Genomic DNA, 20,394 nt, shown 5'->3' on the forward strand with positions numbered 1-20,394 from the left:
CACCTACTCCTAGGGTGTCTCCTAGCAGATCATTATCACACGTGGCATTGATGATGTATTTGCTTTTCCCTTAAGCTTAGCTGTGCTAAGAAAGCAAGAATTCCCCTCCCCTCCACTGAAAATTACTGCGGAGTCTAGACTGCCTCCCAGTGGCATCAGCAGTTTGCTTGCTTCCAGAGTGCTGGGATAGCAGCCACAAGCCAACATACCCAGCCATAGGAACTGTTGGGTGACAGCCTCAGGTCATGAGGAGTTGAGTCAGGATGTAGTGGGCAGCAGCCTCTAGCCATAAAGAATGACAGCCTCAGCCTGACCATTTCATTCCACCTGCAGAAGCAATATGCCAGGGTATCAAAAACAACCCTGCTTCCAGTCAAACCCCAAAAGAATAGCTGTAATTTCCTGTTAGCTATCTTTGTGTGTGTGGGGGGGTGTGGGGTGTGTGTGTGTGTACATGTTCCCCAGCCACATGCTCAGCCTTCATCTTGCAGATGAGGGTTCCAATTAAACAGTCTCAGCCTTTTGAGATCTAGTCTGTCCGCTTCTCTGCTCTCTCTCTCTCTCTCTCTCTCTCTCTCTCTCTCTCTCTCTCTCTCCCTCTCTCTCGTTTTTCTTTTTTTTTTCCTTTTTTAATTTCATGTGTATGGTTGTTTTGACTGCAAGTATGTCTGTGAACCACATACATGCAGTACCCTTGGAGGCTAGAAAAGGGCATTAGATCCCCCGTGATTGGTGGTACAGATGGTTGTTAACCATCATGCACGACTGGGAATTGAACCCAGGTCCTCTACAAGAGCAACAAATGCTCTTAACCCCTGAGCCAACTCTCTAGCCCTCTTTTTTTTTTTTTTTTTTTTTTTTGAGACAGGGTTTCTTGTGTAACAGCCCTGGCTGTCCTGGAACTCACTCTTGTAGCCAAGGATGGCCTCAGACTCACAGAGATCCACCTGCCTCTGCCTCCTGAGTGCTGAGATTAAAGGTGTGCATCAGCTCTGCCTTATTTTTCTTAAAGGAGAGTTTAGTGATACCTGTGCCCTGGGACAGTCACTTCAGCTATACTCAACCATTATGTATTGAATAGCTTGATATAAGAAAGCAAATGGCTGGGCGGTGGTGGCGCACACCTTTAATCCCAGCACTCGGGAGGCAGAGCCAGGTAGATCTCTGTGAGTTCAAGGCTAGCCTGAACTACCAAGTGAGTTCCAGGAAAGGCACAAAGCTACACAGAGAAACCCTGTCTCAAAAAAAAAAAAAAAAAAAAAAAAAAAAAAAAAAAAAAAAAAAAAAAAAAAAGAAAGAAAGAAAGAAAGCAAATGGATAACACCATGTTATTCCCGAGCTCTACACAGGGACCTTTCTTTATAAGGCACTTCATGTTCTTTTGTGTCTGTGTCGTTCTTGAGCACAGCGAAGTTGGGCCATCCGATGGAAGACTTTATAGGCAAGGGTGCCAAAGCTGGTAGTATGCATCTCTGGCGGCTTGAACAAGAACAGCCCCCATAGACTCATATTTGAATGCTTAGGGAGTGGCATTAGGAGGTGTGGTCTTATTGGAGGAAGTATGTCACTGGGAGTGGGATTTAGGGTTTCAAATGCCCAAGCCAGGCCCAGAGGTGTTTTCTCTCTTCCTGCTGCCCGAGGATCCAGATGTAGAACTCTCAAGCTCCTTCTCCAGCACCATGTCTGCCTGCACACTGCCATGCTTCCTGCCATGATGATAATGGACTAAACCTCTGAACTGTAAGCCAGCCCCAATTAAATGCTATCCTTTATAAGAGTTGCCATGGTCATGGAGTCTTTTTACAACAATAGGACACTAATTAAGGCAGCATCACGAGTAATTGTCAGATTGAGGTTAAAACGCCAAGTTTCACACCTTTTCACCCATCCGGTGTTCCCTGGGTGACTCCTGCCACTGCCCTTCCAGCTGGTATTCTGTAAGCCTTTGGTAGTGCCTCCTTAGCATCTCACTGACTCTGAGCTAGGGCTCCAACAGGTTTGTTGAAAAATAAAAGGGTGAGGCTGGGAATATAGCTCAGTTGGTAGAGTGCTCATTTAGCATGCAGGAAGACCCAGGTGTAATGCTCACACCTGTAACCTCTGCGCTCCGGGAGTTGGAGACAGAAGGATCAGGAGTCGGATGTCATCCTCACTTGCATTGATGAAAAAACCACAGCTCTCATTTTAAGGAATAAGAGATAGCTTGTCCTGGAGCCGTTTTGGGTGACCATGGCTCAGGAACAAAGATTTAGGTTCCCCCAAGTTCCATGTTCCAATGGGGGAAGCAGTTTCAGGAAGTCGCTATAGCTTTACAGAACCAGGGAAGTAATAAACCGAGGCAAGTTTAAAATACATTGGTGGGTACACCAGAGGCAGTGATGAGCCAGCCTGCCTGATTTTAGGCTTGAAAGCCATCTTATAGTAAAGACGAGCTAGACTCATCCTGTTTATAATTAAATCTCTGTTTCTCAAAGATTGAGCTATGCCCCACCTACAATCTTAACTACAGACGGTTCTGTACTGCCTGTTCCAGGAAAGGGCAACCATGACTTAATTTCAAAAAGTTATTGTGACCGGGCAGTGGTGATGCATGCCTTTAATCCCAGTTCTGGAGGCAGAGGCAGGTGGATCTCTGTGAGTTCCAGAACAGCCACGGTGGTGTTACACAGAGAAACCCTGCCTCAAGAAACAAACAAATAAAAAGTTATTATGACCACCTTGTTATGACCGCATTGTTATAACTACTGTGTGACCACCTTGCAATCATGTCTTTGTTTCAGAAGGTTGTTATGACCAACTTGTTATACTTAGTTCTGTTCCTATAACCCTGTCCAAGGCTGACTTCTTGAACCCCACCTTAGGGGGATGAAGCCCATGTACACACACACACACACACACACACACACACACACACACACACACAAAGCTTGCTTTAATTAATTGCTTGTTTTAATTAATTTGGCCATGATGATTTGGTTTGGGGGTCTTTCTCCTCACATCTTTGGGATTAACAGAAGGACAATGAGATAGGGAGGTAGTCATGGGCCCATGATGTTACCTGACGACGTTCTTAGCTCTGGGGTCTGTGGAAGCTAAGTTAATAGTTCTAAGGTTTTTATTTATTGTCACAAGATGTTAATTCTAAGTTAGCAGCTTCTAAGAGGTTTTTATTTATTATCACGAGTTGTTAGTTCCCATACAGAGTGAAAGTTCTGGAAGGCTAAAACCAGACTAAGATAAGATAATTAGTCTCTGAACCTGCAAAATTCTAATCTCTCCACAGTGCTGAACTTTCGGTCGGCCATCAGTCTCTGCAGACACAGAAACTCCTTCCAGTTTTTTGTTCATAGCCAGACAGCTTCTTTTCAGGAATTTTCGTTCACATCTGCACAACTAGTTCCATGCCAGCTTGAGACTGTCTGAAAAAAAAAATTAAATTATAAAAGGTAGCTTATTCGACATTCAGGGTTTGAAGAGCTCTGAAGCAGAAAGGCGTGTGTCACAGAAAGCAGTTTCACCCTAAACCAGTGTCTCTCAACCTTCCCAATGCTGTGACCCCTTGATGTTCCTCCTGTTGTGGTGACCCCACACACACACCATAAAATTATTTTCATTGCTACGTCATAACGGTAATTTTGCTACTGTTATGAATCTGATGTAAATGTAATAAGATGTGAATGTAAGTAAGACCAGATGGTTGTAGGCAACCCCTGTAAAAGGGTCATTGGACTCCCCTAAGGGGTCGCAACCCATAGGTTGAGAACCTCTGCCCTAAACGATTTATTTATTTTTACATGTCACATTCCAAGAAGCATTGGCTCCACCTAAGAGAAAATGGGCCTTCAGAAACCCACCTTTGCAGCCCTTGTGGGCGGACCAGCATTGAGTGGGAAAGGGACAGAGGAGTTGGGTCGCAGCCAGGTGACATTCCCTCAAGAATCTCCCTGCCCCAGAGACTGTGACAATAGCTCCCTGGAATCCAGAAAGGCTTGGAGTTGTTTGGTGGCGGACTTTACATGAGTCCAGTGTCCCTACACGGATAATAGTCAGTTCCTGGTCTTTCTGCCCCTCCGCTCCTCTTTTGCTCAGGAGGTGCTTTCCCGATGGCCCACTGATTCCTGTCCGAAGCACGCTATCCGATCTGGAAGGAACGGTGCCTGCAGGTGTATGTGTTAGAGCCACCATACACGGTGATGGCAGTCCCAGAGAGCTGGCGGTCTGTGTGGCAGTAGCCGGGAAGTCCCACTAGGCTCCTGCCTGCACCTGGACCCCTCTCAGCTCAGGGCAGACAACAGCAAAACACCTGCCTACCAGTGCCTTCAGGCTCTTACTGTTCACTGGACCCCTCTCAGCTCAGGGCAGACAACAGCAAAACACCTGCCTACCAGTGCCTTCAGGCTCTTACTGTTCACTGGACCCCTCTCAGCTCAGGGCAGACAACAGCAAAACACCTGCCTACCAGTGCCTTCAGGCTCTTACTGTTCACTGGACCCCTCTCAGCTCAGGGCAGACAACAGCAAAACACCTGCCTACCAGTGCCTTCAGGCTCTTACTGTTCACTGGACCCCTCTCAGCTCAGGGCAGACAACAGCAAAACACCTGCCTACCAGTGCCTTCAGGCTCTTACTGTTCACTGGACCCCTCTCAGCTCAGGGCAGACAACAGCAAAACACCTGCCTACCAGTGCCTTCAGGCTCTTACTGTTCACTGGACCCCTCTCAGCTCAGGGCAGACAACAGCAAAACACCTGCCTACCAGTGCCTTCAGGCTCTTACTGTTCACTGGACCCCTCTCAGCTCAGGGCAGACAACAGCAAAACACCTGCCTACCAGTGCCTTCAGGCTCTTACTGTTCACTGGACCCCTCTCAGCTCAGGGCAGACAACAGCAAAACACCTGCCTACCAGGTGCCTTCAGGCTCTTACTGTTCACTGGGCTCCTGAAATGCAAATGACTAATGGCTTATCTGCAAGTCAAAAGTGGGCAGTGAAGGAAGTGTACACCGGGTGGGAGCTAGATAGTTAAGAATCGCGATCCGATCCGTAAGGGGTTGGAAGAATGCTGTGTAATCCTTAGGAAGAATCTGGTTGAGTTCAGAAGCGCCAATTGAAAAGACTCGAAGATACAGTGAGGAAAATATACTGCAATCCGGTTTTATAAACAACACGTTTACGTAAGCAAAGTAAGCAATGCACACTGGAAGGAGGTGTCTAAAAGTGAGCTGGGGGGGGGGCGGGCGGTGGTGGCACACGCCTTTAATCCCAGCACTCGGGAGGCAGAGCCAGGCGGATCTCCGTGAGTTCGAGGCCAGCCTGGGCTACAGAGTGAGTTCCAGGAAAAGGCGCAAAGCTACACAGAGAAACCCTGTCTCGAAAAAAACAAAAAAAAAACCAAAAAAAAAAAAAAAAAAAAAGTGAGCTGGGGGATAAATTAAAGAAAGGACTCTCAATTTTTACTTTTTGAATATGTTACACAATCGTATATTTACTGCACGACCTTTTTCTAAAAACAAACAAACAAAATAACTCCAAACACAATTTCTAGAATAGTTTTAGGTTTACAGAAAAGATTTGGAAGGTAAGACATGTTTACCATAAATATGGGTTTTCTCCTGTAATTAACATACTAGTGTTTTTGCTATAATGAATGAACCAATATTGATATTGTGTTCAAATGTCATTGTTTTAAACCTAAATGCCCTTTTCCCGGGATCCCATTCCAGATGTCACATCATTTAGTTTTCATATCTTGATGTGACAGCTTCTCAGGCTTCCCTTGCTTTGATGACCTTGACAGTTTTGGGACAGTCGTGAGTTCCTCAATTGGGGCTTGTCTGATGTTTTTGCCCGATTAGACCGGATCATGTGTCTTTGAGAGGAAGACACCATACAACAGAAGAGCAACATAATTCGTCACTGCTAATGTTGGCCCTAGTCACCCACTTGGTTTTCCATTATGAAGTTTCTTCCTGTTGTGCATGTGGTTTGACCTTTTAAAAGTTTTCTTCACTGTCAGATCTCTAAAAACATATAGCCGGGTAAATCCCACTCCCTAGGGGGTCTAGAGCGGCTCCGCGCAGCGAGCAGGACCCACGCAGGAGCGCGGACCTCACCTGTGGGCGTGGTCCACGCACCCCGCCACTCTAGAGAGGCCCCACCCCTCCACGTGGCTCCGCCCCGGGGCGCTTAAGGCGACCGCACCCGGAGAGTTTTCCGCCCCGCGGGCTCCTCCGGCCGTACGTAGACGGGTCGCTCGCGGGTCGGGATCCGGGAAATCGACAGTGGGAAGGAGCTGCAAGTCGAGCTCATCGCCGGGTCCCCGGTGCCAGGTGAGTGAGGGTCCTGGCGGGCGACCTGCGCGGGCTGGGTGTTCGCGCTCGGCGGGGGGTGCGAGGGTCCCCCCGAGGCCAGGGCCCGGAGTGGAGCAGGGTCCGGGCAAGTGTGCTTGAGACCCCAGCGGGTGCGAGCTTAGGGGTGGTTGAGGTCTCCTCAGCTCGGTGCGTTTCCGGGAGAAGCTGGAGCCAGCCCAGAAGGCTGTCTTTGAGAACTTTGCTCCGGAACTGCAGGGCGCGGGTTCCTGAACCTGCCACCTCGGGTTTATATAAGGCAGGCTCCCACGTCGTCCAGAGAATGCGGGATCGTGCCAGGTGTTGTGTGGCCTGCTTTCCTTAACGCTTATCCAGCTAGGATCCCTCCGCCCCCGCCTGCGCCCCGGTTCCAGAGTCCGAGGAACTCTTGGGCTTGGCTCCCCCACTTCCCGTGGACTCGGGCCCGGTTCCTAACGACGTAACTAGGTAGCAAACAGCTAAGCACAAGCTAGGCTCATTCTCTCTGGGGATTTCTCTTCCCCACCCGATAATTAGTGGGTGTGTATGGAGATTGTGTTTCTCGGACCCGACCATCCACCGTCACCCCAAATCGTCTGTTCCCTTCATAGGCCTCCACTAGTTCCCTGCTGCCTTGCCCTGCCCTGCCTGATAATAGCGACTTACTAGCAGGCGTGCCCCAAGGCTACATAGTGAAGAAAAAAGCTACGAATACAATCCTACACAAAATCAGTAAATTTAACATGAGCTTTTTTTTTTTTTTTTTTGGTAACTGAATTGAGCTGTTCTCAAGTGTAAACTTTGTAGATGACAGTGTGTGTTATTGTCAAAAGGTTGGACATGTCTGGCGCCTTGTAGGGCAGGGCCAGCTGCCTTGCTCACCCTCAGCTTGCTCTCATTATGCTCCTTCATTATTTCCTTGCTTCAGTCAGTTGAGAATTCCAGGAGGATTAACAGCAGGGCCATTCCCTCAATGCTTGTCTGTGCTTAGTGTCCTCTAACTGGGCCAGCCAGGTGAGTGAGGGCAGGCAATCTGTGGCTCTAACAGAGGATGCCCACGTTGGATTCCTCCATCCCTCCCCAATCCGTCATTAATATCTGCACCTTGATTTCCTCATCCATCAAATAAGGAAAATTTTTTGTTGTTGAGTTTTTGTTTTATGAAGCAGGGTCTCCCTATGTAGCCTTGGCTGGTTTCAAACTCCTAGAGATCTTGCCTCTGCCTCCTGAGTGCTGGGATTAAAGGCGTGTGCAATCTTGCCCAGCAAGATAATGTTTTAAAAAATTTATATTATTGATTTTGGTTTTTTATTATTTACTTTTGGTTTTTCAAGACAAAATTTTTCTGTGTAACCCTGGCTGTCCTAGAACTCACTTTGTAGACCAGGCTGGCCTTGAACTCAGAGATCCACCTGCCTCTGCCTCTCAAGTGCAGGGATTAAGACTTGCACCACCACCGCCCAGTTGACTATTTATATTATTTTTAATTAAGTGTCTGTGTGTTCAGATCCCCTGAAGGTGGAGTTACAGGTAATTGTGAGCTACCTGACTCTGAACTCTGATCCTCTGCAAGAGCAGGATGCACTCTTTTCCACTGAGACGTCTCTCTAGCCCTATGAGTTACTCTATTTTTACAGTTTTGTTGTTGTTGTGTAGCCCTGGGTATCCTGGAACTCTCTCTGTAGACCAGGCTGGCCCCAGACTCAAAGATCTGCCTGCCTCTGCCTCCTGAGTGCTGGAGTCAAAGATGTGCACCACCACACCCAGCTTATTTTTTACAATTTTTTTTCTTCGGTTTTTCGAGACAGGGTTTCTCTGTGTAGCTTTGCGCCTTTCCTGGAACTCACTTGGTAGTCCAGGCTGGCCTCGAACTCACAGAGATCCGCCTGGCTCTGCCTCCCGAGTGCTGGGATTAAAGGCGTGCGCCACCACCGCCCGGCTATTTTTTACAATTTTTTAAAACAAATATTTTGCTTATGTGTATAGGTGTTTTTGCCTGCATGTATGTCTGTGTACCATGTGGGTGCCTGGTGCCCTTGATACCCTTGGAGGTCAGAAGAGGGCATGGGATACCCTTGAACTGGAGTTCAGACAGGAACTGCCATGTGGGTGCGACAGTTGCTCTTAACTGCTGAGCCCTCACTCCAGCCCCTTGAGGTTTGTTTGGTTTTTTGTTTGTTATTTTCTTACTTTTTTTTTTTTATTTTCTTTTTGAGACAGAGTCCCTCTATGTAGTTCTTGCTGTCCTGGAACTTACTGTGTAGACCAGGCTGGCCTGGAACTCAGCGATCCACCTGCCTCTGCCTCTTAAGTGCGGGGATTAAAGGCATGTATCACCATGCCCAGCAAGCTAATGTTTTTAACAGCTCTACAGTGCTCAGGTATTGACCAGTTAGAACCGGTGGCAGCTGGTCTATCACAGTTGGATAATGCTCAGATTAGGCATAAAGCACACTCGGCAAGGCCTGGTGTATAAGTAATCAGATGGAGCGGGTAGTGGATAATACAGTGATAGCCAGAGCAGAAGGTGCAGCCAGCTTGAACTGCCCTGTCTCAGCCCATACTGCGCTGCCCTCTTTCCGACATTTTGACCATTTCTTATTCACAAGCCATTGTGACGGCTGCTGCTCCCCAGTAGGAGGGACAGGCCATGCCCTCTTCCTCCACTTTGGATTTGTATGAGCAGGTGTCTTGACCTTGTGCTATTCTCAGTCTTTGGAGTGTGGAGACTGTTTCTGAATCATCCCTTAAGTCTTTGAGAGTGCCCACGATGAGCCTTTCCTTTTAAGTGAACAAGGAAATGTCGGTTGGATGAGAGGCAGGCCAGAGAAGTAATGTCTTTGTGGCTTGAGTATTGGAGCCACAGGATAGGCAGAGAAGAGTGAGAAAGTGGAGGAGAAATGCAACCAGACTCGGGGTATGTGTGTGTGTGTGTGTGTGTGTGTGTGTGTGTGTGTGTGTGTGTGAAAGAGCTGGGTGTGGAGTTTCACACCTGTAATCCCAGAACTCGGAGATCAAGGCAGGAAGATCAGGAGTTCAAAGCCAGTTTCAGATACAGAAGGAATTTGGGGCCAGAGAGATGACCCCGTAGATGGAAAGCTGAGGTTCACAGGTTCTCCTCTGGCTTCCACACAAGTACAGTGGTATGCACTCCCCCGATCCCAGTGCACAGTGCACACAAAGTGAGTAAATGTAATTAACACTGAGCATCCTCCTGGGGAGGGGGAAGATGCATAGTGAATTTGAGTGCAGTCTGGGCTACATGAGACCTTGGCTGAGGCACCTGCACCGTCCAATCTGAGTTTGATCTTGTGTTTTCACATAGTGTTAAGAGGGAACTGACTCCTGTAAGTTGTGGCTTACCCATGCCTGTGCCCACACGGGCACACACACAGTTACAATTTAAATGTTTATTTCAAACAAAAACAAGCAAGTTCAGCTGTTTGAGTTCTTTTTGTAGCCATGACAAGGAGAAGAGAAAGGGCCGTCTCAGTTCCGTTTATCTAGAAGGCTTTGATCCGTGATGCCTGGGTGTTGTGACCCAGGAGGTTCATGGGTAGTTCGGGATGGCGGGAGAGGGGACTCTGGGGGAGACAGAAGAAACCCAGGATGGATGGGATTGCATGTTTGTTCCCAGAAGGCCTGAGGCTTTCTCTTCTTCCCTTCCTAGCTGATTTTCTCCCTCTTGGGCCCAAAGCAGTTCCTGGCACTTGATCTCATGGGAGTGGGAGAGTCTGGGTGTGGCTGTGCTTCGAAGGCAGAACCGAGGAACACAGTCCAGTTTCTGTGACTCTTCTTCACGAACCCACTGTCCTTCCTGATAATTTGAGTGGTGCCTAGATAGGACAGCTCTGAGGATACATGACCTCCAGGTTTCCTTGGTGGGAGTTGGTGTTTGTAATAACATTTGTTGGACTTTGTTTGGAATGAAACCTTTCAATAACCTCTAAAACCGGTTAGCCCGCATCAGGCATGGTTGACCATAACTCATGAAATAAAGTTCCTGGGGTCACTTGGTTGTCATGGTGGAGAAGACTGGCCATCCAGTGGAATGGTCAGCTTCTGATGATCCTGCCCACTGATGTGAGAAAGAGTAGGGTGAGGGTAACTGAACGGTTAGGGGACAGGGGCTGGAGAGTCGGTTCAGTGGTTAAGAGCAGGTGTTGGGGGCTGGAGAGATGGCTCATCTGTTAAGAGCCCTGTCTGGGGCTGGGCGGTGGTTGTGCACACCACCTTTAATCCCAGCACTCAGGAGGCAGAGGCAGGTGGATCTCGGTACGTTCGAGGCCAGCCTGGTCTACAAAGCGAGTTCCAGGACAGCCAGGGCTACACAGAAACCCTGTCAGAAAAAAACGACAACAACAACAAAAAGCACTGGCTACTCTTCCAGAAGACCCAGGTTCAATTCCTAGCGCCCACATGGCAGCTCATAGCTGTCTGTAATCCAGCTCATAGGGGTCTGACACCCTCATACAGACATAAATGTAGGCAAAACACCAATGCACACAAGATAAAAATAAGTAAATCATTTAAAAAAAAGAGCAGATATTATTTACTTTTCTATTGCTGTGACAAAATACCACGGCTAAGGCGATTTATAAAAGAAAGCGTTTAATAGGTCTTATGCTCTCAGAGGGTCAGAGTCCATGACGGTAGAGCAAAGTCCTATAGCAGCAGAAACAGCTGAATGCTCACATCTCAACCCACAAGTAGGAGGCAGAGAGAACTAACTCAGAATACTGTGAGTCTTTAGAACCCTCACGGCCTGCCCCCTGTGACCTACTTCCTCTAGCCACCAGCTGGAAGCCAGCTATTCAAACATAGGAGCCTATGCCGACTAGTCTCGGTTCAAAGCACCGTAGAGCACTTGTGGCTCTTGCCGAGGACCCAGGTTTGATTTCCAGCATCCACATGGCCACTCACATGTCTGTAACATCCAGGGGATCTGACGTCCTCTTCTGACCTTGGCAGGCACCAGTCATGTAAGTGTGTACATACATAGATGCAGGCCTAGCGCCCATACATGGAAGGTAATAAAGAATTACAGGGATGGAGGACAGTTTTCATCTGCCGGCTAACCCTGGGTACACTATGTAACCACATAGTCCCAGTTCTCTGGCTGACAAATGGTTGCCTCCAACAGAGAGAGTCAGATGACAAGATGTTTCTGGAAGGGTTTTGAGATTAGTGAGAACAGTGATGATCTTGTTGATATTGGGGGAGTGTCACCAGGGAACCAGGAAGCTGAAGGTGGAGTGTGCTGTAGTCAAGGCTGGCTCTGTGATCACTAGTGTTAGGGTTTTTTTGTTTTTGTGTTTTTGAGATTGTGCTCTTGAAGGTCCCACTGTCTTAGCAGCCAAGAAGACAGTTAGGGGCTCAGGGACCTGAGCCCACCAGTGGAGGTTGGCTTGCAAGACGGAGGGATGAGAATTCAGGGTGGGGGTGGAGAAGAAACTGGAAGCTGTTCACAGGGAGATCAGGCGAGCAGACACATGGAGTCTGGTGTGTGAAGCACCTTTGGGGGAGAGGGATGTGTGAGAGGGGCAGGGCCAGTGTTAAGGGATGAGAGCTTGCCGCGTCCACCACAAAGGGCACAGTTATTTTTAGGATCTAGGTGACAAGGCATGTTTCTGTTGGAATCTTTAGTGAGTGCCCACTGCTTGTCTAGGCTGTTCTGTAGGCACCAAAGGAGACTAGTGTTACTGGGAATATCGAGGTCCCTCTTTGGGTTCTCGGTTTTGTTAATAAGAGAATTTAGGAAAGGACTTGGAAGGATGTTCAAGGACAGTTTTATTCGAGTTGGAAAGAAAAACAGCAGAGCAGGCAAATTATAACTCTCAGTAGTTGCCAGGAGGAAGGATGGAGAAGAGGGAGAGAAGTCATGCCTTTGAGAAAGCAGGCGGGTTCAGTGATGGGGTCAGCAAATAGCCTCATGGCAGACAAGCAGCCCAGTGGCAGAAGGGGAGGGAGGCTTTAGAGACAAAGGGTGAGAGCCCAGAGAACCTGGAAGAGCATGCCCCGGCTTTGGCCAATGTCAGAAAGAAAAGGAGAGGGAAAGGGGGGAAAGTTGTGCTTTTCTAAATAATGCAGAAAGGTGGGAGGTCACAGTGCTTCGTGATGGAAGCTCTGAGGGTGACTGCAGAGGGGTTAAGATAAGTACATTATTCCACTAAGGGAATTCCTCCATCTTCTGATCCGGACTTTGGGTGAATTAGCATTCCCGGGGCGTGGTCTCTTGGCCAGGTGATTGACAAGCCCAGCTGTTTTAACTCGTAGAGAGGGGTCTGTAGCGTGCAGCGATCTAATCTTTGGAGCAGATCAAAATGTCAAGTGTCTGCCCAGGGCCAGAGGTAGATTCCATCTTTTTGACTTGGAAGAAAGCTTCCACGGAGCTCTGATAGCCATCTTCAGTGGCCTCCAAGCCTAAGTACACTAGGTTTGCCCCCTGGATAGATAGCCCAGAGAGGCTGGATGAGGACCCAGTTTGGAAGGTGCAGAAAGAAGGTCATGAACTTCAGTTTCTTTCCAGTTGCATTTCAGGTGTCTTTTGAGATTCTAGGGGGTGGGGGCGGGACTGAGGAAGCGTCTCGGCTAGAGAAGCAATTTTGTCTGGGTTATATTTATATTTGAAGTCAAGGGCATGGTGATATGAAAGAACTCCCTGGGATAGCCGAGTAAAGGGAAATGAGCAGTAGAGGAGATAGGTAGGAGGAGCTAGTCACAGGGACCAGGGTCGTCTTGCTTCAGTAGACTTGAGGGGTCAGCGGTGGTCCGGGACGGGAATGAACAGCTGGAGCAGATAGATGTGTGCAGAGTCTCCTGAGAGGGACTGTGTGGAAGGAGGTCAGGGTGTGTGAGCGCTGGGTCCTATTTCCACAGCTCACCCTCGCTGCTGCTTTTTCACCTGAGGAGAACGGGTGGTGGACGGCCACAGCCCCTGTACCTCGTCCTGCCGCTTCTGTGTCTGACTTGTTTATGGCGACAGTCTCTGGGTTACTGTCGCTCCAGGTCAGCAGCTGTGGAATGTTCTCGGTACAGAATTACCATAATTTATTCCGTCTTTTCCTCACTCGTGGGTAATGAATTCTTTTCCTGTTTTTATTGACTTGAAGAAGAGTTGGGGCAGAGAAACTGTCCACTTGGAATGCTCCGGACCGTATTTATTTAGGAAGTGTTTACATTTTTAATGCTTTTAAGTTCTCTAGGTCAAGAATAATGGGATCTGGCTACTTTCAATAGAATTTTAGTTACATGTTTATTGTTTTGGTTTTTTTTTTTTCTGTTCAGGAGCTATTAATTTCAACTTTCGTCTGTTCCTTCTTCCGGTTCATTTTGTTGCTCTCTTGTCACTGAAAAGCCTCTCATGCTTTTCCCTAGCTTGAGCAGCCAAAGTGTCCTTTGGATATAATGCTAGCAGATGGGTTTCCACACTGTCTTAATTAGGGTTTCTATTGCTGGGAAGAGACACATCACCACAACTCTTTTGATGTTGTTGTTTGTTTGTTTGTTTTTCACAACAACTCACATAGAGGAAAACATTTCGTTGAGGCTGGCTTACAGTTCATAGGTTTAGTTCATTATCGTCATGGCAGCAGGGGGCAGGCAGACATGGTCCTGGAGGGGTAGCTGAGCGTTCTACATCTGGACCCTCAGGCAGCAGGAGAGAGAGAGACACTGGGCCTGGCCTGAGCATCTGCCACCTCAGAGCCCACCCCAGTGACAGTCCTCCTCCATCAAGGCCACATCTCTTAGTAGTGCCACTCCCTACGAGCCTATGGGTGCCGTTTTCATGCAAACCACCACACATACAAAGTGCCCACCTTTCCATTGTTTTCTGTCATTTATGTCAGCCATGACCAGGGCATTATTTAGAAAACCATCCTGAATTTCCAAGTTGGTCATGTAGTGTTAATGAGAGTTTGTCCTGGAAAGGCTGACTGCTTCATATTTGGGTCCTGGGTTTAGAGGGTTGTGATTGGATCCTGGGTTTAGAGGGCTATGATTGGATCCTGGGTGTAGAGGACTGTGATTGGGTCCTGGGTGTAGAGGGCTATGATTGGGTCCCGGGTTTAGTGGGCTGTGATTGGGTCCTGGGTGTAGAGGGCTGTGATTGGGTCCCTGGTTTAGTGGGCTGTGATTGGGTCCTGGGTGTAGAGGGCTGTGATTGGGTCCCGGGTTTAGTGGGCTGTGATTGGGTCCTGGGTGTAGAGGGCTATGATTGGGTCCCTGGTTTAGTGGGCTGTGATTGGGTCCTGGGTTTAGTGGACTGTGATTAGTGAAGAGCAAACATCATAGACTGCATTAAATTCTCTGTCCTTATGTTAAATTGTTCCTTCAATTCAGCTTGACTTTTTCTTATCACTTAGAGATGTATTAGAAATTCTCACTGTAAAATTGATTGTGGTGGCACGGGTCAGTAATCCCAGTATTTGGGAGACTGAGGCAGGAGGATCAAGAGTTCAAGACCAACCCAGACCATATATGAAGGTCACATATTTATGAAGGACCATATGTTTAGGGTCATCCTAGTTTACATAGCGAGCCCTTATCTAAAAATAAATAAATAAATGAACAAATAAATAAATAAAAGCAACAGACCGAAATAATTCTCACTGTAATTTTATCTAAGTCACGCTCCATTTGTCCTTGGCAAGGGTTCTGGCTTTTATGAATTTGTCTTTCATGTTTGGAGTTAACAAGTGTTTCAGGTCTGCTTCGTGGATCGTACTATGTGGTCTGTGATGTTCGGGTCCCTTTCTTTACAGTCCTGAAATGAATAAAAAGACATTTTATAAAACAGCAGGACTCGGGCGTTTGGAGACAGTGTCCCTGGCAGACTTCAAGTTGTGCTTGTGTCCAGGCCCACGTGGAACAGTTGGTAGGAGGGTCTTGTTTCTCAGCCTGCTGATAACCACGAGTGCCCCTCCCCCAGGGTCCCAGTGGTCCTCATCCTGTAGACTTTAGGGAAGGGACCTGGAAGTCTCAGTCTTCTGACGCTACACCAGAACATCTGGAGCTGGATAACAAATAAAGAGGAGTTGAGGAACAAATAAAGCTTTTGTTTGCTCCGTCACAGAACGGCAGAGGAAGGAGAAGTAGAAGGCGTGAGGCCACTGGTGTTACAGCAGCCGGTTTCCACCTCCCACTCAGCTCACCTCGTAAAGGTTTTGTCACTTCTCGGCGCCATTGCACAAAGGCTCCGTGTGCCGGGTTATAGCATGACAGGGCAGATGGTTGACAGATGACTGACAGAAGGTTCAGGAACGCCACCCACTTCTCTCCTTAATTTGAAGCTAATGTGTTTATCCTCTCGCCCTTGGGTGAGCTGGCACTGCAGAGGTTAGGGAGTGGGGACCGAACCGTATGTTCACAGCCACCAGAACCCAGCAGGGCATACAGCAGCGTGGCTCTGTCCCTTGGGTAGGGGAACATGCTGGGCAGGCCTTTGCTTCCCTGTTGATGCTTGAGAATCTTCAGCCTCCTCCCAGAGGCCCGGGCTGTTAGCACGCTGTGATCTGCTCTGGAACCACGCTCACGCAGGTCTTCCAGCCCCGTGGAACCAGGTGGCCCTTCGAAGACCCAGCTTGGGGATGGAGATTTCTTGCTCTGCCACCCCCTCTCCCAGGTTGCTTTCTTCAGCCTCAAATGTGACACGGAGGGCACACTTGTGGCAACAGCCCTGTGTGTCCTGGCTGAACCAAGGCTGATGGTTGCTGGGGCTCCTCGCACTCATGAGAGGTGAGATTTGTGGCTGCCCACCCCAGTTTCTCTGCTGTCGCTCATAGTTCCCTGGAACAGATGGTGCTTTCTGTATGATGCAGTTGTGTGGGAGTTGTTGGGAGATCATCGGCACTGCCCCGCTTCGGTTTTCTCAGGTTCTTTCATGTCTCCCAACTTGACCTCCAATCCTGGAAGAGTGGGATGGAGCCCAGAGTATACAGTAGCAGTGTGGGCCGAAATGCACTGGATAAGACATCAAGAGATACCTACAGTTTTAGTTAGACCTTGTACTGTCCGTCCCCAGCCAGCCCTGAGAACTCAGGCAGGTCTCTCCTGCTCCCTGGGCCTTGATTCCTACCAAATAAAATACACCATGGACTCAAAGGATCCCAACGGTTCAGAATTCTGAAGCAATCCAAATGCCACTGAGGTTGGCCTTTTATTCCTAAGCAGGCTCTTTCAGATTTGTTCCCTCAGGCTCAGCCCCGTGGTGAGGCCCTAGTGATTGCTGTGGCCGCTGTCCTGCCAGCTTTGCCCAGAATTTCTCTAGCTTGGGCAGCCCAGGAGCCAGTCTTGGATGGCAGCGTCTGCTGCGCAGCCTGGAGAATGATTGATGTCAGCTGCGCTATTTTTAATTCCTTCTGTGTGGGTGGGGAGCTGAATGCCTGCCTCCACCTTCTGTGGGCTTTTTGTGTAGTGCCTGAGAAAATGCAGCCAGGGTTGGTGAATGCTGCCCCAGGGTTCTCCGGCTTGTGTCAGTCACTTAATGGCACCCGTGACCCACATAGGTGAGGTTAGTGCCCCGTGATCACAGGGTGCGGGACTCTATAGACCTGGAAGAGCTAGGATGTTCCTATATCTTCTAGCATCCTGTTTGGGATGGGAGGGAGAAGGGAATCTTCTAGATGGGTGCTGCTTGCCCTTCAGATTCCTAGTGTCTGCCTACTTACTGACAGGCTGTCAGGGCAGGTACCAGCCGGGGCGAGGAGAGATGAGTCAGGGACTCTTGGTCCTGGTGGGATGCAGCTATGTTGAAGATCCCAGTGCTGACTGCTGGGCAGTGGTGGGAGAGCAGCAGGGAGGCGAGGCTACCCAACAGCCTGCAGGAGCCATCATCTCCCTGGAAGGCCAGGAGAAGGGATCCGGCACTGGCCCTTGACCTCTGAGCCTTGCTTCCTGGTGTGTAAAATGGGGGTGGTGGTGTGATAATACATCCATGAGATTGCTGGGGAAGTTAGTGAGGCGTTTACTGAGGAAAGGCACATGCCCATCCTGGGAACCAGATGACTAGAACACTAGTGGACGTAGAGAACACGCGAGGCTGAGTTAGTTCCGGAAAGAGCCATCATTGTGAGTGGGAAGGTCAGGGTAGCTTCCTGAAAGAGTTGGGGACCCCATGTGACCTCAGGGAAGGCTAGGAGACAGCAGGGTGGCCAGCCATAGGAACATCTGACCAGTTGTCTAAAATGGGAATTGCTAGGCTGAGTGAGGGACATGCATTTCCTGGCTGCTGCTGTCACACACACACCTTGGGGGTCTTTTGGACCTCCTGTCTTTTTGCTGTTCCTCAGTGGCCCAGTGTAACTTCAGTCTGGAATGCCTGCCCCAGAGGGCCAGGACCTGGTAGAGAATCTTCTACCTGGTTGATCTGTGTGTTCTCCAGGGACTTCCTTTCAGTTTCCGGCAGCGTGGCTGTCCTTTGCACCAGAGTCGAACTGCTAAGGGTGGTTAAACCTTGAGGCTTCTCAGCAGGGCCGAACACTGGTGTCTTCCAGGTGTGAGGGCACTAAAGCTCCAGTGTGGAAATGGGCAATGAGCATCTGACAGTGTACTGGGTCAGGGCCCCTGCAGCCTGTAGGCCATGATTTCAGCCTCGCCCTCTGTCCCTTGCTGCTGCAAGAGGGTGTAGAGGTGCCTTTCAGAGGGGAGAGAGAGAGAGAGAGAGCCTCTGAGAGGCTTAACATGGCTTAACAGAGGGCCCAGCCTCTTGTTCCATTTCTAAAGTGGTTTAAGTCACAGATTCTCTTTGCGTCCCTTCTGTTTCCCCAAGGAACCAACTTTGAGCTACAGAACCTTCCTGATGGTGTCTATAAAACCTTCGTGAAGCCCCAGCTGCTGGATAGGTGGGGTCGAGGAACCCCAGAGAGTCTGGATCCACCTGTGTCCACTAGAGAGAAGAGGGTTTCCTCACACCCCGGTGAAGCCCTAAGACTACATTCCATCCTCTCAGGCTTTACCCTCCCCCCACCCCCACGGGAGAAGGAAGGATGGTTCTGAAGTATGTGTGTGTTTTCTGAAAGTGCCTGTGTCCTGTTGTAGGGAGTGTAATGGGCCCTTATCCCGGGCAGGGGGGCAGAATCAGATGTCACTACCCCCCGCCACCACCCCCCCTAGTGAAAGCTCTAGGCTAAAGCTTTTACCTCCATGGCCCTAATGGGCCCTGGGAGAGCTCCAGAAGCCATACCGCCTGATAACATTGGCTAAAGGAAGGTGTTTTGTATCCTTTCCTTAAGAGGGCCTTAAAATCCTGTAAGCTTTGCGTGCTACCAGACTTCTACCTAAGCCTGTAGATGCTGATAAAGAAAGGAAACAAAGCAAAGAGGCAAAAACCCCAGGACTGGTGCAAGAGAGCAAACTGAGAATAAATGGTGTTTCAGCTTTCAGCTAAAAAGTGTTTTTATCTTTCGGAGAATGGTTGAATACAATCGCTCAATTGTGCTGGAATAGTCCGATTTTTTAAGTTAAGTGTCAGGGTCTCCTTCATATGTGGCATTTATGGCTGTATTATAAAACATGCGTGATTTACAGAATGAGAAAAGTCAGCTCTGTTCATCTGAAGGGCTTAAGATGGAACCAGCTCTCTCCCGACACACCTGCCCCTTTGTCTGCTTCTGTACAGGTAATTGTTTCTCCTAACAGTACCTTTATCTACACGATAGGCTCATGGTTTTGTTTGTTAATTTACCAATGTAGATATTACTTGCTGACATGCTGCTTGGATAGATGAGGAATCGATGCACATATCAGTGTTAATTGCATTATAACAACTAGAGACTGTATTGCTCACTGCTGTCCCAGGCGACCTGTTCGGTTAGAGTGCAGGGCCACCAAGCTTCCTGTTCCTGCAGTGCATCAGCCCTCCCCGTGGACGGGCTTGAGTTTCCTTCCGCTCGCCCATTGCTCTGAGCTGGCCAGGTTGTTCCCCAAGTCTGTCACTCAGCTATCACCTTGGGACTTCCTGTATAAGTTTTCTGTGTTAGAGTCCCCTGGCGTTGGGGTTCTTTTACCTCTTTACATTCTCACTTTGTCAGAATTCTTTAGGAAGTCCTAGTAGAAGTAGGTGGGGGTGGGGTGGGGTGTTCTTCGTTCTTGAGTCTTTCTGGAAAGGTGCGTGCATCCTGTTGATAGGCGGTTGATGTAGCTGGCCGTAGGAATGAAGGACAGACTGAAAACGTTTCTCTGTTAGGAAGGTTGAAGGAAGGGGCTGTTGTCTTGTAATTCCCAGCAGTGGTTGAGGAGCCCGGTGTCATTCCAGTTTCCCCTGAAGAACCTTGGCTCCTTGTTGAACTCATTCTAAATGGTCTTATAATAAAAACCCGGAGCCAGATATCGGGGTAAATGCTGCAAGATCAGAGGAGACAAACCATAGCCACTTCTCACCAACTCCTCAGCCAAAAGGGGAAGATCCTGTCTCCACGAATCCTCAAACTGAATGCCTCTGAGTCCTCAGTCGAAAGGCTCCCTGGTTCCTGTCTCCTCACGCCTTATATGCCTTTCTCCGCCCAGCCATTTCACTTCCCATCTCAACCTTCCTAGTGCTGGGATTAATGGCGTGGGTGCTTCCCAAACACTGGGGTTAAAGGTGTGTGCCACCACTGCCTGGCTCTGTTTCTCTCCTAGACTGGATCAATCTCATGTAGCCCAGTGTGGCCTTGAACTCACAGAGGTCCAGATGGATCTCTGCCTCCCGAGTGCTAGGGTTAAAGGTGTGTGCCATCATTGCCTGACCTCTATGTTTAATCTAGTGGCTGGCTCTGTCCACTGAGCTTCAGGCAAATCTTATTAGAGTCCAACAAAATAGCACCACGGGTCCTTTCTTTTTCTGGAAGCTTGTGGTATTGTTTCTCTGCCTCTGAGTTCCCGTGTCAGGTTGGTGAGCTTTCAGACATTGGATTACCCCTAGGTGGTCCTTTCCGCTTCCACGATCTCTTCAGGTGTTAGTCGGTGCTCTTATATCATCATAATCATAGATGTTGTTATTATTATTTCTGTGTGTGCCTGTGGATATGTGTGGTGTATAAACCTGTGTGTTTGTGTGTGTGCACAGAAGCCAGAAGAGAACTCCTGAGT

At 48.8% G+C, this 20,394-nt stretch overlaps 1 protein-coding gene across 3 annotated transcripts in view; it reads left to right on the forward strand.

Moving 5' to 3' along the window:
• The first annotated feature begins 6,172 nt into the window (after positions 1-6,172).
• Anxa11 (annexin A11) overlaps positions 6,173-20,394 on the forward strand; it is a 46,006-nt gene continuing 31,784 nt past the window's right edge. Inside the window, exon 1 of one of the 3 annotated variants that reach the window (XM_059273887.1) lies at positions 6,173-6,327. The gene's annotated coding sequence lies outside the window, so the exon portion shown is untranslated. Of the gene's footprint in view, positions 6,328-6,610; positions 6,646-11,156; positions 11,307-20,394 lie in introns of those variants that run through there. The other 2 variants (XM_059273888.1, XM_059273889.1) reach the window with 2 other exon arrangements.

Source organism: Peromyscus eremicus, chromosome 9 (genome assembly GCF_949786415.1).
Source record: "Peromyscus eremicus chromosome 9, PerEre_H2_v1, whole genome shotgun sequence".
NCBI classification, from domain to species: domain Eukaryota; kingdom Metazoa; phylum Chordata; class Mammalia; order Rodentia; family Cricetidae; genus Peromyscus; species Peromyscus eremicus.